The sequence below is a fragment of the Elephas maximus genome, chromosome 7 (assembly GCF_024166365.1).
Source record: "Elephas maximus indicus isolate mEleMax1 chromosome 7, mEleMax1 primary haplotype, whole genome shotgun sequence".
Taxonomy (NCBI): domain Eukaryota; kingdom Metazoa; phylum Chordata; class Mammalia; order Proboscidea; family Elephantidae; genus Elephas; species Elephas maximus.
Genome location: NC_064825.1, coordinates 127,259,700 through 127,282,077, shown reverse-complemented (window position 1 = coordinate 127,282,077; position 22,378 = coordinate 127,259,700). Strand labels below are relative to the sequence as shown.

Below are 22,378 nucleotides of genomic sequence, written 5' to 3'. Positions count from 1 at the left end.
GAATGATGAATCTGGTGCTCCCAGCAAGGACTGGAACCTCTTATCTTGGGAAATTGGCCTGCTTTTGGCAGCAGACAGTGGCTTTGACGGCCTCCCTCCTGCCCTGGTGCCCCTAGCTCACCCCCTCAGCCAAGGTGGGAGGTAGGGGCCTGTGGGCAGAAGACCTGCTCCCATCCTGGCTGCCCTGCCTCTGAATGCTCTCCCACGGGTCTGCTGGCAGCCTTGGCCTCAGTCTCCTCATCAGTGAAATAGGCTCTCAAGTGGACGTTTGAAGCAGCACTTTGGCAGCTGTGGTGTAGTGTGTCTCCCTAGGGGGAAGGAGCTGTCAGGGAACCCGGGCTCTGCTCCTTTCCTTGGTTGCCCCCTCCCTCAGCCCCCTTCCCAGCCTCAGACCCTGACTTGGAGCTGATCTTGTCCTACTTGAGAAGCTCCCTCTCCAACTCCTTCAGCAGCAGGCAGGTGCTGGGGGGGCCAGTGTGCACCCCTGGGGCCCATCACTCCCCTTACCCTCCCACCAGCTGCTGCATCCAGAAGACCAGTGTCCTGCCTTAGACTTCCACCAGCCATACTCAAAGCCACAAGCAAGGGCTTCCAGGCCACACACCTGCCATCATCCAAATTTCTCGGGCACAGCAAAAGGCAGCCAAAGCTGCCTTTTCTTCCAGAAATGCGTGTTGACAGCCTCAGTTCTCCACTCCCTCCCACCAGCTGTGCCGCCTCCAGCCCCCAGGGATAGGCGCCCTCTCTCCAGCTCCCCCAGCTCTCTGGTTTCCCTGCACCAGCAGAAGCCTGTGCCAAGGGATTTTCGCCTCCGTGTTGGAAATCTCCCCCCTCCTTCCCGTAAACATGCTCTCCGGCCGGGAGCAACGCTGTGCGCAAGGGCTCCGTGGCCAGACTTTGTTAATATTTACAGCTAGTGGCTCAGGAAGCTATTAGGTTCCCTTTTTTGTCAATTGAAAGAGGAGAAAATGGTTGTAACACTTCAAAAGAACTTAAAGTGCCACCTGAGAGACCAGCTGAATTGGAAGGAAGGCGAAAGAGAGAGAGACCATTTTAAATAAATATATAAGCGAGGTCCACACCTCACACGAGGGTGGAATGATGCTTTTTCCTCGTCTTTGCAGACGCCTGGCTTTCCTGTGAGGCTTCCTTACTGCCTTTCATTGCGTATTTTCCTTTTCATTTGGGAGCCTGCCTTAGGGAGAGGAGGAGGAAGAAAAAGAATTCATAGCATACTCTTGTTAATAAAGAGGCTCTTTGAAGCTGCAGCTAACGAGGCCCCTGGTACCGGAGCCGAAAGGGCCTGGGCCCACCTCGAAGCTGCAGGCCTTACGGCTTCTAACCTGTCGCCGCCAGGAGGCAGGCCAAGGCATGGGCATTCCCCTAAAGGGACTCCTTGGCCACTGACCTGAGCGCTTGGGCCCAAGTCCCCGTGGGAATCCCAGGGACAGTCAAGGATGACAAGGTCCTGGTAGGGGTGTGGGGGAACTTTCTGGGTCCTTGAAGACGAGAAGCTGGGGGTCCAGCACTGAGAGGCCTCTAGCCTCTGCAGTTGGCCTCCGCAAGCCGCTTTTCCTAGAGATAAATGATCCTTCCTGAGAACCTGCGCTTTCAGCTTCTGGAGTCTCCGCCCCATGATGTAAGCAACTGGATGGCTCTGACAGTTTTCCTGCGGTCAGGTGCGGGTGGGACTGGGTGACTCAGAAGGTCCTTTTATTCCAGGAGCCTCCATTCGGTTCTGGCTGACAACTGTCCCTTCCTCCAGGAAGTCCTTCCTGACCCTCCCTTGTCTCCAGCATGCCTCAGCATGGCCTTTCACACTCCCCGGCACCTTTCTCTATCAGCCTGGGCTTCTCTGTGTATGTATGTAAAGCAAGGTGGCCGACTCTACCAGACACAGAGAAGCACCCTGCCCCAGCACTGGGCTCCATCAAAGGAGGTATAGGCTGCACACTGAAGGAGGTGATCACCACATCATCCTGCCCTGCTTCCACCCCCGTCAGACCAAACAGGAAGACTGTTAGGTTCTGGGCTTTATACGATGCACAACCACACTGCCAAGGAGGCGGCTCACAGGGGGTAAGCAGTTTTCAGGGCAATGACTCAGGGGGTGTGATGGGCCTGTTCAGCCCAGCACAGGGAGGAGGACAGTCTCCTATCCTTGGTTATCTGGACATCTGACCAGAGAAGGAAGACCGACCTGTTCTGGGAGGCCCAAAAACTAGATAGGACCAGGCCGGAGGGACTGAGAAGGATTCAGTTAAGGAAGAAATCCCCAAGAGGCAGAGATGCCCAGAGGTGGACCAGGCTGCCATCGCTGGGGGCATCCAAGCCCAGGCTGGACGACCACTTGGCAGAGAGGTGGGACAAGGATGAACACTTCAAAAGGGGCTGGCCTAGATGACCCAGGGTTCCCTCCTTAAGTCAGGGGTCGTGGTTGGGAGGAGGCCTGGTCGTGCAGCTATGCTGTTGCGCCCTCCTGGCTAACAGCCTCTCAGGCCTCAGCTCCTCCTCCTGAGGACTCCACCCCTCTCAGCTCCTGCTCTCTCCCTCCTGGATTATAAGTGTCTGTTCCTCCTGAGCTCTTCAGGGCAGGGACTGTGTCAGCAGCAGCCACAACAGTTCCTACCTTGACTGAGTTCTAACGATGACCCAGGCACGGGGAACTAAGTGCTTTATGTGGACAATAATAATACTAACGACAATAGCAGCGACCCCACATTAAGTCTGAGGCCGGCACTATTCATACCTCACCTCGCTGAATCTGCACAACACCCAGCATGGCAGGCACTATTATTACCGTTTCAATTTTCCACCTGAGGAAACAGAAACATTAAGGTGCCGGCCCAAGGTCACACAGTGGGTCCACCGTGGAGCCCAGATGCAAACCCGCTCCTGGCTCCTCTCAGTGCACTCCCAAGTGGCCAGGGATTAAAGGTCTGAGATCATGCGGGCGGGCGGGGAGCTGCAAGCTGGAGCTGATATCGTCAGGGCACATTAGCACGCTAAAGCCTCAGAAATCCCGCCACCGCAAAGATACCAGTTTAGCTGTGTTCACTCCAGCAGCGGTTACCAGCTGCTGGAGTGAACAAAGTCAGACTTCGTTTTTCCTAACACCTGTTAACCTCCCAGGATTCCTGTGCTCCTCAGCTTTGGGAAACACCATAGGGTGTTCACCCATTCGTTGAAACAGTCTTTGGTAAGTGCCTGCTGTGTTCCAGGCAGTGGGCTGGTGCTGGAGACGTGCAGTGGTGAGAGGGACAGGTGCGTCCCTGTCCTAGCTCCATGCTGGGCACACAGTAGGCCCTCGGCAAACAAGGGCAGTATGAAAGGGACCCGATGGACGGCAGGATGCTGTACTGGGGTCACATGCCCCCATCTTCTCCTCCACCCATCCTGGACCTAATGCCGGGCCCTCTGGCCATACCTGGCATCAACCTTCCCCATGGCAGCAAAGCAGGTTTGAAGCAGGGCCCTTGGGAGCCCCACTATGCTCCTTTATGGGGTCAGAGTCCTCTACCCCCGCCCCAGCACCCCCGCCAGGCGAGGGCCCCGTCTTGCCTTCCTTCCATCTCCGTGGCTCCTGCCTTGACATTCTGATCACATCCCCAGCCCTGCCTGGAATACTAATTCTCCCAAGATGAAACCATCCATGTTTAATTTTTTTTTAAGAGCCAGGCAGAAAGAAAAAGGGAAGCATTAGTAGGTGGAAGTTGGAGCCTTCCTTGAAGCTCTTTCCAGAGCCGTCTCTCTGGGCGGCTGCCCCGAGACTGTACCGTGACACTGGCCGCCCTGGCATCCCCAGCAGATGGGGGCAGGGAAGTTGGGGGCCTGTGTGCAGTTGGAGGTTGTTTTTGAGGCTGGCAGGAGGGAGCCCTCTTAATTATAACTGGGCAGTCAGGCTGCCTCTCCCCTTGTTTGCAAATTAGGTTCTGCCTAGTGCTTGTCAGAAAGTGGAGCCTGGGACCTCCCCAGATAGGGCTGGGGTCACGTAGGGATGGAGGGAGGGCTAGGGAAGCGGTAGCCTCGTTGTCCACAGTGCAACTGGGAGTACCCAGAGTGGCTGGACCTGACCCCACTGCCCTCAGCCTGTTTTGGGGCAGCCCCCGGGGGAGGCCCAGGGCACAGGAAGAGTGGTGGGAGCAGTCAAGAGCCCTTCAGTGCTAAATGACCGTGGACAAGCCTCACTGTTAGGAGGGCAGTTCGAGGAAGAAATATAGATTCCTTATCTATGAAATGGGGTAGTAATCATGGAAACAACTTCACAGGTCTGTGTCAGTAGGGGCCAGTTATCCAGTAGGCAAGGTAAGCACGGTGTTTACCTTGCTTACCAGATCGTCTACAGTGAACAATTTCACATGGGTGTCATCACATCTTTGAAACTGCTCGCTACAGATTAGTAAGTAAGCACAAGTAAACCCATGCTTACCCCTTGCTGACTGGATCATCCGTCCCTGTCAGGGATGGTAAATTTGAAAAGAGGCTTTGATTCTGTAGGAAGGTACTGTCGGGCTGGGAGAGAGACAGATGCCAGCCATACCTAGAAGCAGAGTCTTAGATATGGTGAAAAAATGTGAAACTGTTCACTACAGATGATCTACCTTGCCAGTTGGATAATCCCCTCTGTGTGTCAGGATGAAATGAGGTACAGTGTGAATGCTCTTAGGACCAGACCTGGCCAGTTGAAGTACATAATATAGTCAGCTATTATTATTATAACCTGTGAAAAAAGTACACTCAGTCATGCCTGCTCCCTCAGCATTCCCCGTCCCCTCCCCGTGGCCAGGTTGCCTGGGAAGCCCTCTCTTCCCTCCCTCTCACAGACCCCCTTCCGCCAGCTGGCCCACAAGCCCCATAGGCTCCTCCTTGGCTCCTGGCCCTGGGCCCCCGAGTTTAGCTTGGTGCCACCTTCTCCCCCGCCCCCCCACACGGCACATCCCAGTTTAACATCCTAATGTCCGCAGAGGGTAAAATGAAATTGTAACGGCAGGAAACATGACAGAACTTGAAACATGATGAAACCAGCTTTGTAAATTATGAAACCAAAATCGCCCTGCTGGTCCCCAGCAGGGTAAATGCTGTCAAATGCTCCTCAGGCCCAAAGCTTGGGATGAGGCTGCTAGTGCCCCACCCAGAACTCCGTTATGTCACCCAGGGCTGTGAGTGGTGGCCTAGAATCCCTTATATCCTCCTCCTCGGCCTCTAACTGGCAGGAAGGCCAGAGGCTGGGCCTTGCCTCCGGGGGCGTTACTCTGGTATGGTTTATGCTCTAGAGTCTCCTAGGGATCAGATCTCGGCCGACACCACAAGTACACCCTGGCCTCCCTGGGTTCACATCCTCCATTACTGGCATTTCCTGAGAGCTCAGGCACCAAATCCCTGCCTCAGGCTCTGCTTCAGTAGAACCCCACTCAAGGAATCCCTAAACCTCTTGGCAGAGAGACCGACTAGGCCTGGTTGGTGGTCAGAGACAAGGCCTGGGGCCGCCCAGCACTCTGCTGCTGTCCACCTCTCCAGATGCCCAGCCCCCCATAGCCCCAGGCCTTGCCCACGGTCCCCACTTTCTCCTTCCTCCTCGGTGTACCTAGACCACATGGCCTTTCTCCCTGGGCCCTTTCCTGCCACCACAGCCACCTGCAAGCATGCAGAACTGGTACAGGGAGGACGGGTAGAGGCAAATGTTGTCATCTGGTCACCCCTCTTCGCTGTGAGGGCCACATCATAAATTACTATCGACCCAGTGCCGGCCCAGGCTGGAGACTAGTTGGGGAAATAAAGCACTAGGCTCAGTAATTGTGCCCTGCTGCCTGTATTTACTTATTTGTGGCTTTCCTACCTGCTAGGATACGTGATGATAAATAACTGTTACTATCAGGCTCCCAGACGAGAAAAACACCACACAGATCCACTTCCTGGAGATGGCACTGGCTCTCTGCCTATAGCCTGTCGGCCCTGCTGGGCTTGACTTGATTTTCCCATTGCCCTCTGCCCTCTGAACCCAGGCTGTTTGGGGAGTGAGACTCCTGGGGGTCAGGCAAGGGGATGAGTATATATCCTCACCTCCCCCTGTTCCCTTTCTACAAGGTTCTGGGCTTAGGATGGCTGGGCTGTTGAATCCTGGTCACAGACATCATTGTTTTTCCCTTCTGTTTTGTTTCTTGGACAGAGAGTATCATCATAATTGCTGAGAGAACTGTTAAAACACCCCTGATTCAACCCTCTTGCTTTACAAAGGGGCAAACTGAGGGTCAGAGAGGTTAAGTGCCCCGCCCAAGGTCACACAGGGCAGAGCTGGGTCTTGACTCGGACATCAGAGCTTCCTCATCCTTTCTGCAATGGCAAGGCCACCAAGAGTGGTTACAGAGACCTGAGTGAGGGGCCCTTTTCCTGCCCCTCCCCTAAGCCCTGTATGTACCTGGGTGTGAGTGGCCACTTGTCTGCATTGCCTTTATCATGGAATCATCATATTGTACTCAGGAGCGCCTGCTTTGTACCAGGCCCTGGGCTGGGTCCTCTTAAGACATCATCTCACTTCAGGCCAGATGTGCAGCCAGGACTCGGTTGGAGAGTGGTCACTTGTTCAGAGAACATTCTCCCAAAGTGACATCTTTTTAACCATTTTCAAAAACGTGTGGCTGTCGATGAGGCAGTTGTTAAGGCTGGAATGAACAGCTTGGAGGAGGCAGGTGGAAGCCCAACATGCCACACCTGTGTGGAATTCCAACTCCACCAGATAGGCGACTCCTTCTCCATGTTACAGATGAGGAAACTGAGGCTCAGAGACGTTAAGTACCTTGCCCCAGGTCAAGGGTGACTCACAGGCCCTGGTTTGCCCAGGACTTTAACGGTTTTAGTCCTAGGAAAACCCTTAGTCTTAGGCAAGTGGGGACAGAGGGTCAACCTGTCCCAGTCTCACAGCTGGTAACTGGCAGATAAGATAGGGACCCTGCTCCTTCTGACCCCAAAGCCTGTGCATGCTCCTTAAAAAAAAAAAAAAAACACCAGTTGCCATCCAGTTGACTCCAACTCATGGTGACCCCATGTGTGTCAAGGTAGAACTGTACTCCATAGGGCTTTCAGTGTCTGCAACCCTTTGGAAGTAGATTGCCAGGTCTTTCTTCTGAGGTGCCTCTGGGTGGACTCAAACTGCCAACCTAGTAGACAAGTGTTTAAACGTTTGCGCCATCTAACTACTGTGAAATGCCACTCCCTTTATCATCAGCAGGCTGCGTCTGGCCCAAATCCCCCCCGAACTCTGAGCAATCGTGTACGCCCTTCTCGTATCCTGCCGGCTGGCTGCCCTCCCCACGCCCAGCAGATCCTCTCTGGCTGGCTTTGTGCCCCTGGGGGCTTCTAGTCATCACATGGCTCCTGAGCCTCTGACTCCCTTGGGGTTCGACCATGGGAGAGGGAGGGAGGAGATCTGGGGGGGTGTGGACTCCCCCGATGCATCCCCCTTGTTGAGTGACCCACTCGATAGCTACAGCTACTCTCTCTGGGTCCGGTAACCGCTGCCTCCCCTGTTAAGCCTGTGTGTAACCGCTCCCCGCTGTTGCCAGCCCAGGGAGCAGCACCCTCCCTGAGAGTCCCGCCCATGACTGTGCACAGTCCCTTCAATACGCTCCAATTCCCACTTCCATCCTGCCTGGTGCCCCTGCCAAATAGTGACAGAACACTGGCTGCCACCTACCTAGAGCCTACTATGTGTGGGCAGTGTCCTGAGTCTTTTACCATCCGCATCCACTCATTTCATGCTCCTGACAACCCAGTGAGGAAGCATATTGTCCCCATTTCACAGATGAGACAACTAAGGCCTAGAGAAGTTAAGTGACTTGCCCTGGGTCATACAGCTGGTAAGGGTAGCCTGGCTCCAAGTCTGTGCTGAAGGAAAAACTGAAACCAAAGGGGAGGAGAGATCTGGCCAAGGTGGCGAGACGAACTGTAAAGTGCTGTGTGCCCTGAGCCACAAGGACAGGGAAAGGTGGAGCCCTGGGGAGCTGTGAGCACGGGGCTCCCAGTGCACAGGGCAGGGTGCCGGGTTCCAGGCCTGAAAGTTTGGGGGAAACGAGAACTGTGCTTTGTGCAGGAGGTCAGACAAGGCATCCACATGAGAGGGGTGCTGGGATGGGGTGCAGGGTTCCAGGGGGGCTGGGGACTGCACCTGGAAATTGGGAGGCTGTGCTGAGATCTCCCAGGGTGGGAGGGGCCCTGACGCTGTGCCCCAGGAGAGTGAGGGGGCTAGGTCACCCTGTTGCTTTCCTCCCAGGTGAGTGGGGGGCAGACGAGGGCAGCATTTATTGAGCACCTGGTGTGTACGCGGGCCCACTGCCTCGTTGGCTGGGGCTTGGGAGGGCTCATGCCTCCATTTCACAGGCGAGGAACCCGAGACCCCAAAAACAGTCACATTCGAGGTTTTAGGGCCTCAGAACTGGGCTGAACCTGGGCTCTCCTCTCTGAAGTTCTGTCCCCTTCTCCCTGACAGCTGAGCTGTGCGTGTGACACATGGCCCCTCCGTCTCCTGGCTACAGCTCCCCAGGGCCCCCACCTGGTCCCTCCCAGGGCAGGCAGTGACTTTTATCAACTCACCTGGAGGAGATCAGGCTGCTCCAAGTCCCCAGGTGGCTCAACTTTATTTTTGGTCAGCACGTTCTGAGTAGCAGCGTCTCTGGGGCCCTAAAGCAGGGGCTGGAAAGAGCAAGGGGAGGAGGTAAGAGAGGCAGACTGAGGGCAGCACTAATGGGGGACCTGCCAGTCTCACCAGGGCCTTCCCTCTCCACTGCCCTCTGCCCCACCCAGGGTCCCCACCACCCGAGGGTGTTTCCATTTCACCTCCTCTCAGGATGAGTCCAAAGCCCCAGCACCAGCCACAGTAGGCTGGGTGACCTCGGGCAAGATCCTCCCTGGCCCTCTGAGTCTAGGCCAGTTCTGGAGGGCCACCTCCCTGCCTCACCTCTTGCCCCAGAAATGAGGCTGAGCCCTTACCCCCCTGCCCACCAGCCCTCGTCCCTGACACAGCCCTGAGGAAAGTGTCCCTGGACCACTGTATGCGCCGAGAAGGTGGCCCAGGCCAGGCTCCAGTCATGCCTGTGGTGGCCCCACCCTGGATGAATGGGGTGGGAGGCCCTGCCCTCGGGAGTATGTGGCCTCATGGGGCACAGACATCTAACAGATAATTCCCACAGAGGGTAGAGGGAAAGTTCCAGTCCTAGGAGAACAAACATGACTAAGACATGATGGTGGCCCATGCCCTCTGCAGGGGTGGCTGAGGTGGTGGCCATACTGCAGCCGTGGTCACCTAGGGGCAGCTGTGGCAGCACCGGGCAGCCTGGGACCCAGGCCCCTGCCTCCCAGCCCAGGCCTCCCTCCATTGACCTCACAACAGAGCTCCAGCTAGGGGTGGTGACCCCTGTCCAATCTAGTCCCTAGTGACATGGCTTTCTCTGTGGGACCCAAGTACCTGGAGTCCCCTCCTTCAGCCTAGGCCCTCCCTCACAGTCCTGACCAAGAGCCCTGGGGAGGCTGGCCTGTGGTCAGGGTGAGCAGGATAGCGTCCAGGTAACCAGATGGGCTGGCAGTACCTGTGCAGGTGTCTGGATCGAGACCCACAGCCCAGGTGTGGGGGGGGGGTCTGGGTGGTGAGCCAGCGATGGGGTGCCTCCCTACCCACATCCTGCCCCGTTTTCCCTCCTGGGCAGGATGTCATCCCCCATTTGGCTATGGGGCTGAGGGGACAGGAGTAGGTTCTTGTCACCCCTTTCCTTCTAGAGGGCCCCCTCTTTGCACTGGGGGCCCTGGGGCCCCAGGGAGAGGAAGGTGGGGCTGCACAGGCTTCCAGGCCTGCAAAGTACGCTTTGCAAACCCCAGCCTCACTTACTTGTGCTATCGTTTATTTTAACGCCTTTGTGGTCCACATTTGGGTGCAGGTGAAATATGGCCCCGCATTGTTTACCGGTGGGGACGTTAACTGTGTGCTGCTGGCAGAGCACAAACACGCATTTGGGGGGTGTAGATCACCATGGCAGGTGCCCGGGGAGGAGGTGGCAGTGGCTGTTCACTGTGTAAAGGCCAGTAGAGAGGGCTCCAGTGGGCCTGAGGGCAGGTTTGGGGGTTGTGAAGCACTGGTAGGGAGCGATCTGGGGTGGGCTGGGGACCTGTGATAGGAACTGTTCCAGGCAGGTGTCTGCCAGGAGATGGGGGGGTCCGAAAGCCAGGGGAGAGGGCATCTTGCAGTTTTCCTCTCTGTACCCCTGCCATCTAGGAGGAGAGCAGACAGTGTCAACTCCTGCCAGAAGGCCCCTCTGGGATCCAAGTGGGTTGTCGGGAGGGCTGTGAGGCCCTCCCCGCAACCCCAGCCCTGGCTCCGCCTGCAGAAGTCACAAGTTGGTGGGGGAGAGGGAGGACCAGGGTTCAAGCCCCCCCTCTACCACTGACTGCCTGAGGTATCTTGGCTGTGTCACAGACCATCTCAGTGTTGTCATCTGTACACTAGGCATGATCATCTCCCCCTTTCCCTTCCTTTTGTCCCTCCCTTAGACATGCATTGAACACGTACAATATGACACCTGAAGCATGAGTGGGAGTTAGCCAGGCAAAAGTGGGGTTGCAGGGAGAGGGGAAAAGCGTGTGGAACAGAGGGAACAGCATGTGCAAAGGCCCAGAGGCAGGGAGAGGCTGGCATTTCCGAGGTACTAAGAGATGCCCAGCGTGGGCAGGTGGTAGGCTGGGGCTGTCAGCTTTGAACTGTGTCCTGAGGGCAGTGGGGAGACAGGAGGGACCTGACTGGATTTGCCAGTATAAAGCTCAGGGGGAGGTATTGTTTGAGGAGAGTGTTGTCTGGGAGGGGGCCAACGAGCCCATGTACCTTATACCACAATAAAATGGCAAATAAACATGTAAAGGAAACCTCCTGCAGACTCTGCATGGGGGGGCTGGGAAAGGTGGATCTCTTGGCCAAATGTCTTCCTCCCCCAACCCAACTGTAGGGGCTCACATTGCTGAGTTCAGCCCTGGTCTCAGAGTGGTACCTAGTGCCACTCATTGGAGTTCCTGGGTGGCGCAAACAGTTAATTGCTTGACTACTAAAAGGTTGGTGGTTTGAACCCGCTCAGAGCTACCTCAGAAGAAAGGCCTGGTGATCTGCTCCTAAAAGGTCACAGCCTTGAAAACCCTACGGAACACAGTTCTACTCTGAAGCACATGGGGTTGCCATAAGTTGGAATTGACTTGATAGCAATGTGTTTGGTTTTGGTTTGGGCCACCCCCAACCCCACCCTGGGGATGAGTGCCTAGGCCCTGGCCTGGCCCAGTCCACCCTCCCAGCACAGACTGTCTCACGTCACACCCTATCAAGCACACCACACCTAGGCCCACCCCCCCTCCCCCCCCCCCCCCCCCGCCGTGCTCTGGCAGGAGGAGGGTGGAGCAGCCACAGCAAGCATCACAGACCCCTCCCCTGCTCCTCCCCAGGGGCTGTGACTCGTGCCCCCACACCCACTCCTCCCCAAGGTCTAGCAAGGCTGTCTGCTGGGGCAAGGGGTGCAGGGTAGGAAGGGGCCCTCAACCTTGGGGCAGGAATGGTGATGGCACCTGGGAACAGCCCCTTACATCTCCCTGTTCCTCCCTACACCCGGTGGGGGGCTGTTGTTAGGTACCCTGAAGTCGGTTCTGACTCAGCAACAGAAAGAAACACTGCCAGGTCCTGGGCCATCCTCACAGTGGCTGCTATGCCCATTGTTGCAGCCACTGCGTCAGTCCATCTTGTTGAGGGTCTTCCACTTTTTCGCTGGCCCTCTACTTTACCAAGTATGCTGCCCTTCTCCTGTCCAAAGTATGTGAGACGAAGTTGCGTCATCCTCACTTCTAAGGAGCATTCCCACTGTACTTCTTCCAAGACAGATTTGTTTGTTCTTCTGGAAGTCCATGGTACAGTCAGTATTCTCTGCCAACACCATAATTCAAAGGCATCAATTCTTCGGTCTTCCTTTTTCATTGTCCAGCTTTCACATGCATATGTGAGATGATTGAAAATACCATGGCTTGGATACTCAAAGAGACATCTTTGCTTTTTAACACTTGAAAGAGGTCTTTTGCAGCAGATTTGCTCAATGCAATATGTCGTTTGATTTCTTGACTGCTGCTTCTAAGCGTTGATTGTGGATCCAAGTAAAATGAGATCCTAGACAACTTCAATATTTTCTCCATTTATCATGATGTTGCTTATTGGTCCAGTAGTGAAGATTTTTGTTTTATGTTGAGATGTAATCCATACTGAAGGCTGTAGTCTTTGATCAAGTCCTCTTCACTTTCAGCAAGCAAGATTGTGTCATCTGTGTATCACAGGTTGTTAATGAGTCTCCCTCCAATCCTGATGCCACATTCTTCTTCATATAGTCCAGCTTCTCGAATTAGTTGCTCAGCATACAGACTGAATAAGTAGGGTGAGAGGATACAACCTTGACGCTCACCATTTCTGACTTTAAACCACTCAGTATTCCCCTGTTCTGTTTAAATGACTGCCTCTTGGTTTATGTACAGGGTCCTCATGAGCACAATTAAGTGTTCTGGTATTCCTTTTCTTCCCAGTGTTATCCATAATTTGTTATGATCCACACAGTCGAATGCCTTTGCGTTGTTAATAAAACACAGGTAACTATCCTTCTGGTATTCTTTGCTTTCAGCAAAGATCCATCTGACATCAGCAATGATATCGCTCATTCCGTGTCCTCTTCTGAATGGAATCTGGCTGGAATTTCTGGCAGTTCCCTGTCTATGTACTGCTGCAACCGCTTTTGAATTATCTTCAGCAAAATTTTACTTGTATGTGATATTAATGGTATCGTTCGATAATTTCTGCATACTGTTGGATCACCTTTCTTTGGAACGGGCACAAATATGGATCTCTTCCAGTCGGCTGGCCAGGTAGCTGTCTTCCACGTTTCTTGGCATAGACGAGTTAGGGCTTCCAGCGTTGCGTCCCTTTATTGAAACATCTCAGTTGGTATTCCGTCAGTTCCTGGAGCCTCGTTTTTTGCCAGTGCCTTTGGTGCAGCTTGGACTTCTTCCTTCAGTACTGGTTGGGGGGCACTGTTTTTCCCCCACTGCGAAGCTGAGGAAACTGAGACCCAGAGAAGTTGGGAAATGACCTCAGTTGGCCTGGCTTGGAGGGGCTGGGATTTGAGTCCAGGCCTTTCAGACAGCAGAGCCCTGGCCTTAGTTGTGGACCACTGGCCCCCTGACAACACTGAGCTTCTGCTTGGGACAGCCAGGCTGGGCCTTTGCCAGCCCCAGGGGCCTTCAGGCCTGGCCTGTCTGAGGGAGACTGGGTCATTTCTGTGCCAACTCCCCAGGCAGGCCCGGCCACCCCACAGCCCCACACAGCCGCGTATGGACGAGGCTGCCGTGTGGCTGGCAGGCCGGCTTGTGGTGGGCCCTGCAGGAGGCAAGGAGGGACTTGTAGAAGATTTATGAGCTGGGTTAAAATTTAATTTGGGTGGAAGATCCCGGCCAGCTGAGCTGGCTGCCTCAGACAAATGGTTGCTTCCCAGTAGCTCCCACCGCCTGCCCACCGTGGGTCTGGCCCCTGTGCCAACCTCCTCCCACCTTACCTCCCTCCCCGGAAGGCCGCCCGCCACCCACTAAGAAATCATAGCACCAAATTCGATTTGGGGCAGGAGTAGTGGGGCACTGAGCCTTGTTTGCACTTCAGCTCTAAATTGAACCGGACAGATCGGCTTTAGTGGGAACTGCCTTGGCCAGGGCCTCCCTGCACTGCCCAGGGGCAGCACCACGGTCACAGGCACCCTGCTAAGTGTACCAGCCCCTCTTACTGGGGAAGAGCAGCCCTGGGCACCCCACCCCTAACCACCATGCACCCTTCTTAGCTGCCCCTGTCCCCATGCCCTTGCCTGCCTCCCAAACCCCTGATCCTCCTAGGGGCCTTACTGCTTGGGTTTGAGTCCCAGTGATATGCCAGGGGACCTTGGGCAGGTGACTGTACCTCTCTGAGCTACAGTTTCCTCATCTATAAAATGGGGTGTAAAAATGGCGTGGCGGCATTGTTGTCCAGCCTCTCGTGTAACTTCATGAGGGAGAGGGAAATCTTTATCATCAATAGCCCAAAGCTGATTCTTATAAGGCACAGGTCAGACATATCTCCTCTGTCCAACCTTTTTACCAATTCTGATGCGAGCCACCCCGCCCATGGCACTCTCTCCTTCTCTGCTGCGTTCAGTAATTTGTTGCAATGGCCACACAGAACTCACAGACCATACTCGCAGTTACGGAATTTATTAGGGAAGTAACAGATTACAATTCAGGTTCAGGAATGCTCAGTACACCTACTGTTCTTCCATCAGGATAGCCTCTTCTCAGCCATCTCCACAGGCACGCCTCTCTCTGGCTCTCAGCCTCTTGGCCTGGCCTCTGCCCTGCTCAAGCAAGTGTTACAAAGCTCTTTAGCTCTGCCAACAAGTGCCTGGAGGCACCCCACTCCACCAGGAAGCCTTGGCCCAAAGGCACTCAGCTCTCTGGTTCTGCAGGTTGGGGATCCAAGCTCTGCCAAGTGCCTGGAGGTACCCCACTCTGCCAGGAAGCCTCCTGCCCAAAGATGCTCAGCTCTCTCATTTCATGGATCAAAACACGCACTATAGCCTCCTTGCTCTGTGGGCCAGAAAGCCTGCTCGTGCTGGTCTCCTGGTTCTGCTGCCTCTGCTGCTGCCGCTTCTCTGCTACTGCTTCGCCATCTCCAGTATTACAGCTCTGTCTGTCTCCTGGGTCTAGGAGGTTCTCAGTGCAGGGACCCTGGGTCCAAAGGATCCACTCCACTCCCAGCTCTTCTTTCTGGTGGTAGTGAGGCCCCCCCCACCCCCTGCTCTGGGGTTGGCTCTCTTTTAAGCCTAGTGGACTGTGAAACTAACCAATCCCCTTGTTAGTGTTCCATACACCTTGTTTGCATGGTCCCACCCCCACAAGGGTGCCATGCACCTTATTTGCCTTATTGGCAAGCTGTCTAATCCCCTTGGTGGGCCACAACCACTTATTTGCATAAACCAGAAAACCAAACCCATTGCCGTTGAGTAAATTCTGACTCATAGCGACTCTATAGGACAGGGTAGAACTGTCCCATAGGGTTTCCAAAGAGCGCCTGGTAGATTCGAACTGCCGACCTTTTGGTTAGCAGCCGTAGCACTTAACCACTATGCCACCAGGGTTTCCCTTATTTGCATAGTCCCTGCTAATCATTTGGTGAGAATTGCAAGACCATGACTAGAAAGGCCGTATAAAAGCTATCCATTGCATGGCACAGGGACAATAAGACCTTCAGTTATTAAACAACTTAATGAGTATAAAGGGTTAGAAAGAGGAGCCCTGGTGGTGCAGTGGTTAAGTGCTCAGCTGCTAACCTACCAGCTACTCTTGGGAGAAAGATGTGGCAGTCTGCATCCATAAAGATTACAGCCTTGGAAACCCTATGGTGCAGTTTACTCTGTCCTGTAGGGTTGTAGGGTTGCTATGAGTTGGAATCAACTTGACGGCCCCTGCTGTGGCCCCCACTTGAAAACAGAAACCCTTACTGTCAGGAAGGCAGTGCTGAGGCTTATAGACAGGGAACGGGATTCAAAGAGTTGGGGAGTACCCTTTGATCTACATGCAGTTCCTGGGACTCCCCAATAATCTGATGGTCTTGCTGCCCACCTGGTTCAGGGCATCACCTATTTGAATCTGTGGATGCAGCTTTTGGGTTGTGCACCCTGGGGCTAACTGGATGAGGACCAACCGTGGGGTCCCCAAAGCCTGGGGTCGGGGGGCTAAGGCTGAGCTGTAGCGATACGAGCACATGGCATGGCCCTGCTTCCTCCTGGCAGATCCCGCCATCTGAGTCACCATCACTGTTCTCATACCAGTACCACAGGCTGGTCCCTTCTGGCTGCTCTCCTGAGTGGGCAGAGTGGGGCTCAGAGGTAAAGAAACTGCCCAAGGCCTGCAGTGGGTCAGTAGGGATGACCTGAGTCCAGCCGCCTGGAGCCCAGAGCCCACATTGTTCCCACTGCGCCTGTGACTTCTCTGCTGCGTGCACAGCTCCTGTCCAAGGAAGGGACACAGGGAGCTGTGCAGCTCAGGCAGGGACAAAGAGGGCAGCAGGTGCTAGGGGCCCTGTGGCTGGGGGACAGGAGCCCCCACCCAGCACTCATGCGCACGCGCACACATGCCCATGCTGCCACTGGCAGGAATCCAGGCCCAGAAATAGCTGTCACCTTTGGAGGCTGAGTCTCTGTCACTGCTCTGCCCTGGGCCTGGGGGAGGAGGCTGAGGGGAGGCACAAGAGAGTGCTCATGCACACAGGTACACCTGCATATGCACATGTGTACACACATGCACATATACCTGCCCTATACACCTGCATACACACCTGTGTACACACATGCACATACACACCCGTACACACACAACCTCATACATGTACATGTACACCTGCATACACATGTATGCACACATACCTGCACATATATACCCCCAACACAACCGCATACACACACATGTACACCTCCATACATTGCACGTACCTGCACATATACACCCATACACACACCTCATACATGCTCATACATACCTGCACACACACAACTTGTACATGCATGTGCACTACTGCACACATACACATGTGCACATATACTTACATGCATACTGCCTCACACATGCACATGTACATCTCCATTCACACACGTGCACATATCCTCACAATGTGCACATGCACACACCTGCACACACACGTACATACATGTGCGCTCACACACTTGCACACGGGATGGGGAGGGACAAGCTGTGAACCCTGCACCTTGGCCTTACCACAAGCCCAGCCTCCAAAAAAAGGGACCAGTAAAAGATAGGCCTGGACCCAGCACGGATCACGTATATGAGACTCTACCCACCACCCATAGCAGTGCCTCAGGGCTGGTCTGAATTGAAGGTCGAGGGGTGGCCAGCTCTGGGTAACGCTGGACCTTAGCCGGGGATGTCCAGTGCCCTGGCACAGAGCTGGGGCAGAGGTGTCAAGTGGGGACAGGGCACCCCTGGGACCCTTCACCTCCCCTTTGGGGGTCTGTTTGGCCCTTTAATCACCACCAGGGAAAGCGGAGTCCCTCTTTCTGACCCCTGGGGTCTAGGAGCCTAGACTCAGCCTCCACAACTGCACCAGCCATCCCATCCTCCGTCTGGTTGAGGCCGGTGGGCCCTGCGTCCTCTGGAGTGGCAACTCAGCTGTGTCCCTTGCAAGTGCTGAGCTAATCCTCCCAGTGTGCTCACGAGGGTGGAGGGATTAATGTGTCAACATATTTGCATTGTAGAGGGAGCAGCAGGGGTCTCAGCTCCTCAGAGTGGGCGCATGGTGAGCAACATCCCGCATCTGCCGAGCCCCGCATCTGCCGGGCCCGCACCAGCCCCTGCCAGTGAGGCTCCCCCCGCTGCCACAATGCTCACAATCATCCAGCCCCCCCCCCGCCCAGTGCCCTCCAGCCCCACCCTGGCAGGTCCAGCAATGTCAGCCCCTGCTGACTCACCCTTGACCTCGGGAATGGGGGCTGGGGTACTCCAGAGCCCCCGCCCATTAGCAGAAGGGTCCAGAAAGAGCCCTGTCCATGCTGTCTCCCATGTGGAGACCCAGGTCTCAGCTCTGACCCGGTGTCAGCATCTTGCTGCAGCCTCTCATTATTTACTTATGTATTTATTTATTTATTCCCACCTCGTTCCCTAAAGGATTTGCGGCAGCTTAAGGAAATTCAGCATAATACCAGAGGATCAAGAGGCGGAGCATGTAGGCTGGGAAAACTCAGTCTCTGAAGCCAATGGGCTTGGGTTCAAAGCCCCTCTTCAGTTACGTGCCTACGTCCCTTCACCTTTCTGAGCCTTGGTTTCCTCACCTGTTAAATTGGGATGATGGGCCTCAGTTAACAGGATGACTGAGGAAAGACTGAGCTGGGCAACAGGAGGTGCCCAGCACACAGCAGCTACTGTGATGAGGAGGGAAGGTAGATAAAGCAAGAACAGAGAGAACAGAGACGGGCGGAAGGGGAAGTTGGCATTGGGGTGAAGTTGGCACCTGCCGTATCCTCGTGAAATATAAGGGCAGGTGTCCTGGTGTCCTCCAGACCTGACACGGGCAGGCCTGGGGAGGCTCGCAACCTTCTTGGATGCCAAGGTTGAGGAGTCTCCCAGACTCCTCTCAGAGGGGCACATGGCGGTGACACCCCACCATCCCACCTGCCCCACGAGGGCCCAGAGCCTTGCTCCCATTTTCCCTGAAGCATGGGCCTGGGGTTCCAGATGGGGAACCCCACTGACCCACCTGGTGTCTGCTCCCAGGAGTGGAGCCTTCAGCCCCTTGCCCCAAGCCTCACTGCGAATCTGAACCCACTTCATCTTGGGTTTCGACTCTCAGGGCCACTACTGCCTAGCCCCCAATTTCGTTTCATCCCCCCAGGACCAGATCTGGGCCCAACCTGGCCCCATGGTCCCTTGGCCCAGCCCCCAGCTGCTGGGGCCCACAAGCCCCTCCCCATCACCTCCTCCAGGGGGACTTCTCAGCCTGCCCTGAGTGTGGCCTGGACATTTAGGGCCGCACACTCATGTCTTGCTCCAGCCAGGGTCACAGCCCCCCTCTCTCCTTAGTGGTTCCCATTCCTCCTCCCCTCACATCCCTTGCTCTCCCCTCCCAGGGCTCTCCACATAGTCGTGAGCCCAGCGTGGCCAGCCAAGAGTCAATCTTTAACGTTTAACAGATGTTCCTGGACTTGCTAGCTTGCTTCTGCTTCCCTCCAGGAGGGTTCCAGGCCACAAAGGGCCTGGGGGGAAGGGCAAAGCCCTACCCCCCACCCCCTCACCCTCCCACCCCCCCTCCACAAGGCTGCAGGCTGCTCTGGGCATCCGGACCCGGGCAGAAATTCCCGCCCACTTCCCAGGACATGGGAGCTCACACTTGGTTTGGTCCTGTTCTGGGAGCCAGGCTCTGCTCAGTAAATGGCTGATTTATTGACATAGCTTGGGGACTGCAAGTCCATTTAAAACACAACAGGGTGGAGATGGGCACTAGAAGCTGCTGGCGGCAGCTGGGGTGCAGGGCTCCACAAGTCCCCAGTTCCACCTCTGAGTGGCCTCAGTCTTCACATCTGTGAATTGGGGAGAATCGTTCTGTGCTTCTCCAGGCTGCTTAGGGTTTGAAGAGGAGGCAGCGGGGAGAGAGCCCCAACCAGCTCCATTCAGGGCTTGAGGCTGAGGGTGTCATGCAGCCAACTCTCCAGCAGGAGACAGGCTCTAGCCACGCCCTTACCTGTTCGGTTCAAGTGAGGCAGCATTTATGGTGCTGACAACGGTTCTCTTTCACCCACCTTGCTCTTCCCTTCCTTGGCCTGTGACTGCAGCTGCCAGCTCTGACAGTACCCAGGTGTGTGTGGTTTAGGGGTTATAGCAATGCTCAGGGACCCTATCATCACCATGCAGATCCCCTCAAAGACAGCCCCTGGGCCATTGCTGGCAGTCTGCCACGCCCGGGAGGAGGGTCACAGCTGGGCAGGCTCCAGGACCACGGTGTTGAGCTGTCCCCTAGTGTCCCCTAGTGTGCCCGATGTTTAAAAATCATTAAAAGTAGAGCCTTTTTGGGGAGGTGGGAAGATGGCAGAGGGCCCTTTCATTAAATAGACTGATAACGTCACGTAATTCTGATGTAATGGTGTGGGATCACCATGAGTCATAATTGACTCAGTGGCAACTGGATCGGTTGGTTGTTTGGTTGTGGGACTTCAGGGGAGTCAGGGATCCCCACAAGAGCTCCCTCAGCCTGAGTCCTCAGTGCCAGCTGCATGCTGACACCCGCTGGGAACTGCAGGAGCCCCCTTCCCCTGCCTGGTCTGAGTTCTGGAGCCACTACAGGCCCGGGGGCCACAAGGGTCCTCTCTGACCCCCCTAGGCTTTGAATGCAGTGCTAGGATCCACCTAGAGGGCTCCCCACTTTTGCCTCCACATTCTCTCCTGCTTTCTGTTTTCTGCTTCCAGTTCTGAGTAGGCCTCGGGAGTGTAGGTCTGAGTAGTGGGCACGCAGAGAAGGGACGTTCCACAGGGAAGGGTGCAGATGGGGACATGGGAAAGGGCAGCATTATCAGCATCATAAATGTGACTGCCCCTTGCTCAACACCTACGACACCCAGGTACTACACGGGCTGCCTTCTAACCTCACCACCTGCCATTAACTCAGGTACTTCTTCTTGTCCCCATTTTACGGATGACAAACCTGAGGCTGCTTCCTTTTTTTTTTTTTTTTAACATTTGTTTTTTTAATTGTGAGAATACTGAGGCTTCTTTTTGGCATAATGAAAGTGTTCTGGAATTAGACAGTAGTAATGGTTGCATAACCTTGTGAATATACGAAAAACCACTGGATTCCACACTTTCAAAGGGTGCATTTTATGATACGTGGATTATATCTCAAAAAAAAAAAATTAATTGAACTAAGTTCCAAAAAAAAAAAAAAAAAAACCTAAGGCTCCAAGAGGCTCACCACCCTTGAACTGCATACTTTCGTCTGTGTCCTAAACTAAAACCCCTCGCCACCGAGTCAATTCCGACCCATAGCGACCCTATAGGACAGAGTAGAACTGCCCCATACGGTTTCCAAGGCTATAATCTTTATGGAAACAGACTGCACCTTGGACCGGCTGGTGGATTTGAACCACCGACCTTTTGGTTAGCAGAGGAGCGCTTAGCCACTGTGTCACCAGCGCTCCTTTCTCTGTGTTCTGGGACCTGCTAAATCCCTCCCCTTCTGTGTTCATGCTTGCTGTTCCCTCTGCCGCAACAACCTCTGCTGTTCCCTTCTGCCCCGAAGCTCTCCCACAGTGGCTCCCTGTTGCCATGCTGGCCTCTGGTCCAATGTCACTCCCCCTAAGCACCCCCTTTCTCCATCACCCAGCTTTCTGTTCTTCCCAGCACCGCCCCATCTGAAATGATGGTTTGGAACTACTTGTGGCCTGTTTCCCCCTCTGAGGGCAGAGCCCCAGGCCTCTCCCTGCTCATCCCCCTGCCCAGAACAGGCTCCTGAATGGCTTCCCTGCCAGCTGGAGCTGCGTGCAGTGGCTGTGTGCTGGAGACAGCTCTCGGTCCTGCGGCCGCTGGGCCACTCCTGCCATGAGACCCACAGGGCACAGGGCAGGCTCACATCCTGCCTCCTGCCCACCCAGACAGCCACCCGCCCAGGGATCCCTCTGAGGCTGTGAAGGGGAGGCCGGGGCGGAATAACCAGATTAGCCTAAGCGGCTCCTCTTGTTTCCTGGCGTAATTGGTTTGAAGCCATGTTTCGGTGCAGTGCATTTAATATTGTAATTCCACGGCTGCCTCACCCCTGACAGCAGCCCTCAGACTCAGACGGGGCTGGGCGGCGGGGCTAGGCCAGCCAGGAGGCCAAGGCATGCCCATCTCATCAGCCTTCTGCGCAAGGGCGCGGCTGCTTTTCTGTGTCTTTGGGCTGGGCACCAAGGCGGGTTAGGTGGAGGAAGTGTGGGATGACAATGGGCCCTGCCTACTCTGCTCTCCGCTGTCTCCCAGCACCTACATGTCCAGGTGGACACCCGGTAAGGGACAGGGATGACTGTAGTGGGGAGGGGCAAGCTTGTGGCACCCCCACCCCCCCACACACTGACGCCAGGCCTGGGGCCTGAGGAGAGCCCCGGGACCCCAGCTGAGGAAGGGGCTAGGGAAAGGAGGCCAGAGTGGTCAGAGGGCCCATCAAGACTCAGCCAATTGAGGATACAACCTCTGGAAGGTCTAAGAAACGTGAACACACACTCTGCTGCACCATTTCCAGGGCACTGGGCTCCTGCAGGCCACCCAGAGCCACAGTGAGGCCTCTGGCCCAAGTGGCCCAGCCAGTCTTCTCAGGTGACTGGCCAGCCGGAACCTTGGCCCGCTGTGGCCTGGGGCTTCCCTCCACTCTGGCAGCCCAACACCCAGTGACTCGCTGTGATGGGAGGTGACACCCGCCCCCTCCCCAACTCAGGGCCATACATAACTGTTAGTGCCATGGATGCGTGCGGTGTGCCTGTCTGTGAGTGTGTTGTCAGTATGTATGTCTTGTGTACATCGGTGTGTCTGTGTATCCATCAGTGTCTATGTATTCGGCGTGTCCCTCAGTGTTTGTGCATCTCTCAGTTGTGTCTGTCTGTGTATGTGTCTGTGTGTCTGTGCTGAGTGTCTGTGTATCTGTGCTGAGCGTCTGTCAGTGTTTGTACATCAGCATGTCTGTGTGTCCTTCATTGTCTGTTCATCAGTGTGTTGCTCAGTGCTTTCACATCCGTCAGTTGTGTGCCTGAGCTGAGTGTGTGTCTGTGTGTTGGGA

The 22,378-nt window shown here is 55.2% G+C and overlaps 2 protein-coding genes across 4 annotated transcripts in view; one reads left to right on the top strand and one right to left on the bottom strand.

The window, feature by feature from the left end:
- The window catches only part of MACROD1 (mono-ADP ribosylhydrolase 1), a 174,836-nt gene that overhangs the window by 70,085 nt on the left and 82,373 nt on the right, over positions 1-22,378 (top strand). The window lies entirely within an intron of this gene.
- Positions 1-22,378, bottom strand: part of FLRT1 (fibronectin leucine rich transmembrane protein 1) — an 89,739-nt gene that overhangs the window by 21,813 nt on the left and 45,548 nt on the right. For both annotated transcript variants that reach the window (XM_049892324.1, XM_049892325.1), the window contains exon 2: positions 8,587-8,685. The gene's annotated coding sequence lies outside the window, so the exon portion shown is untranslated. The remainder of the gene's footprint in view (positions 1-8,586; positions 8,686-22,378) is intronic.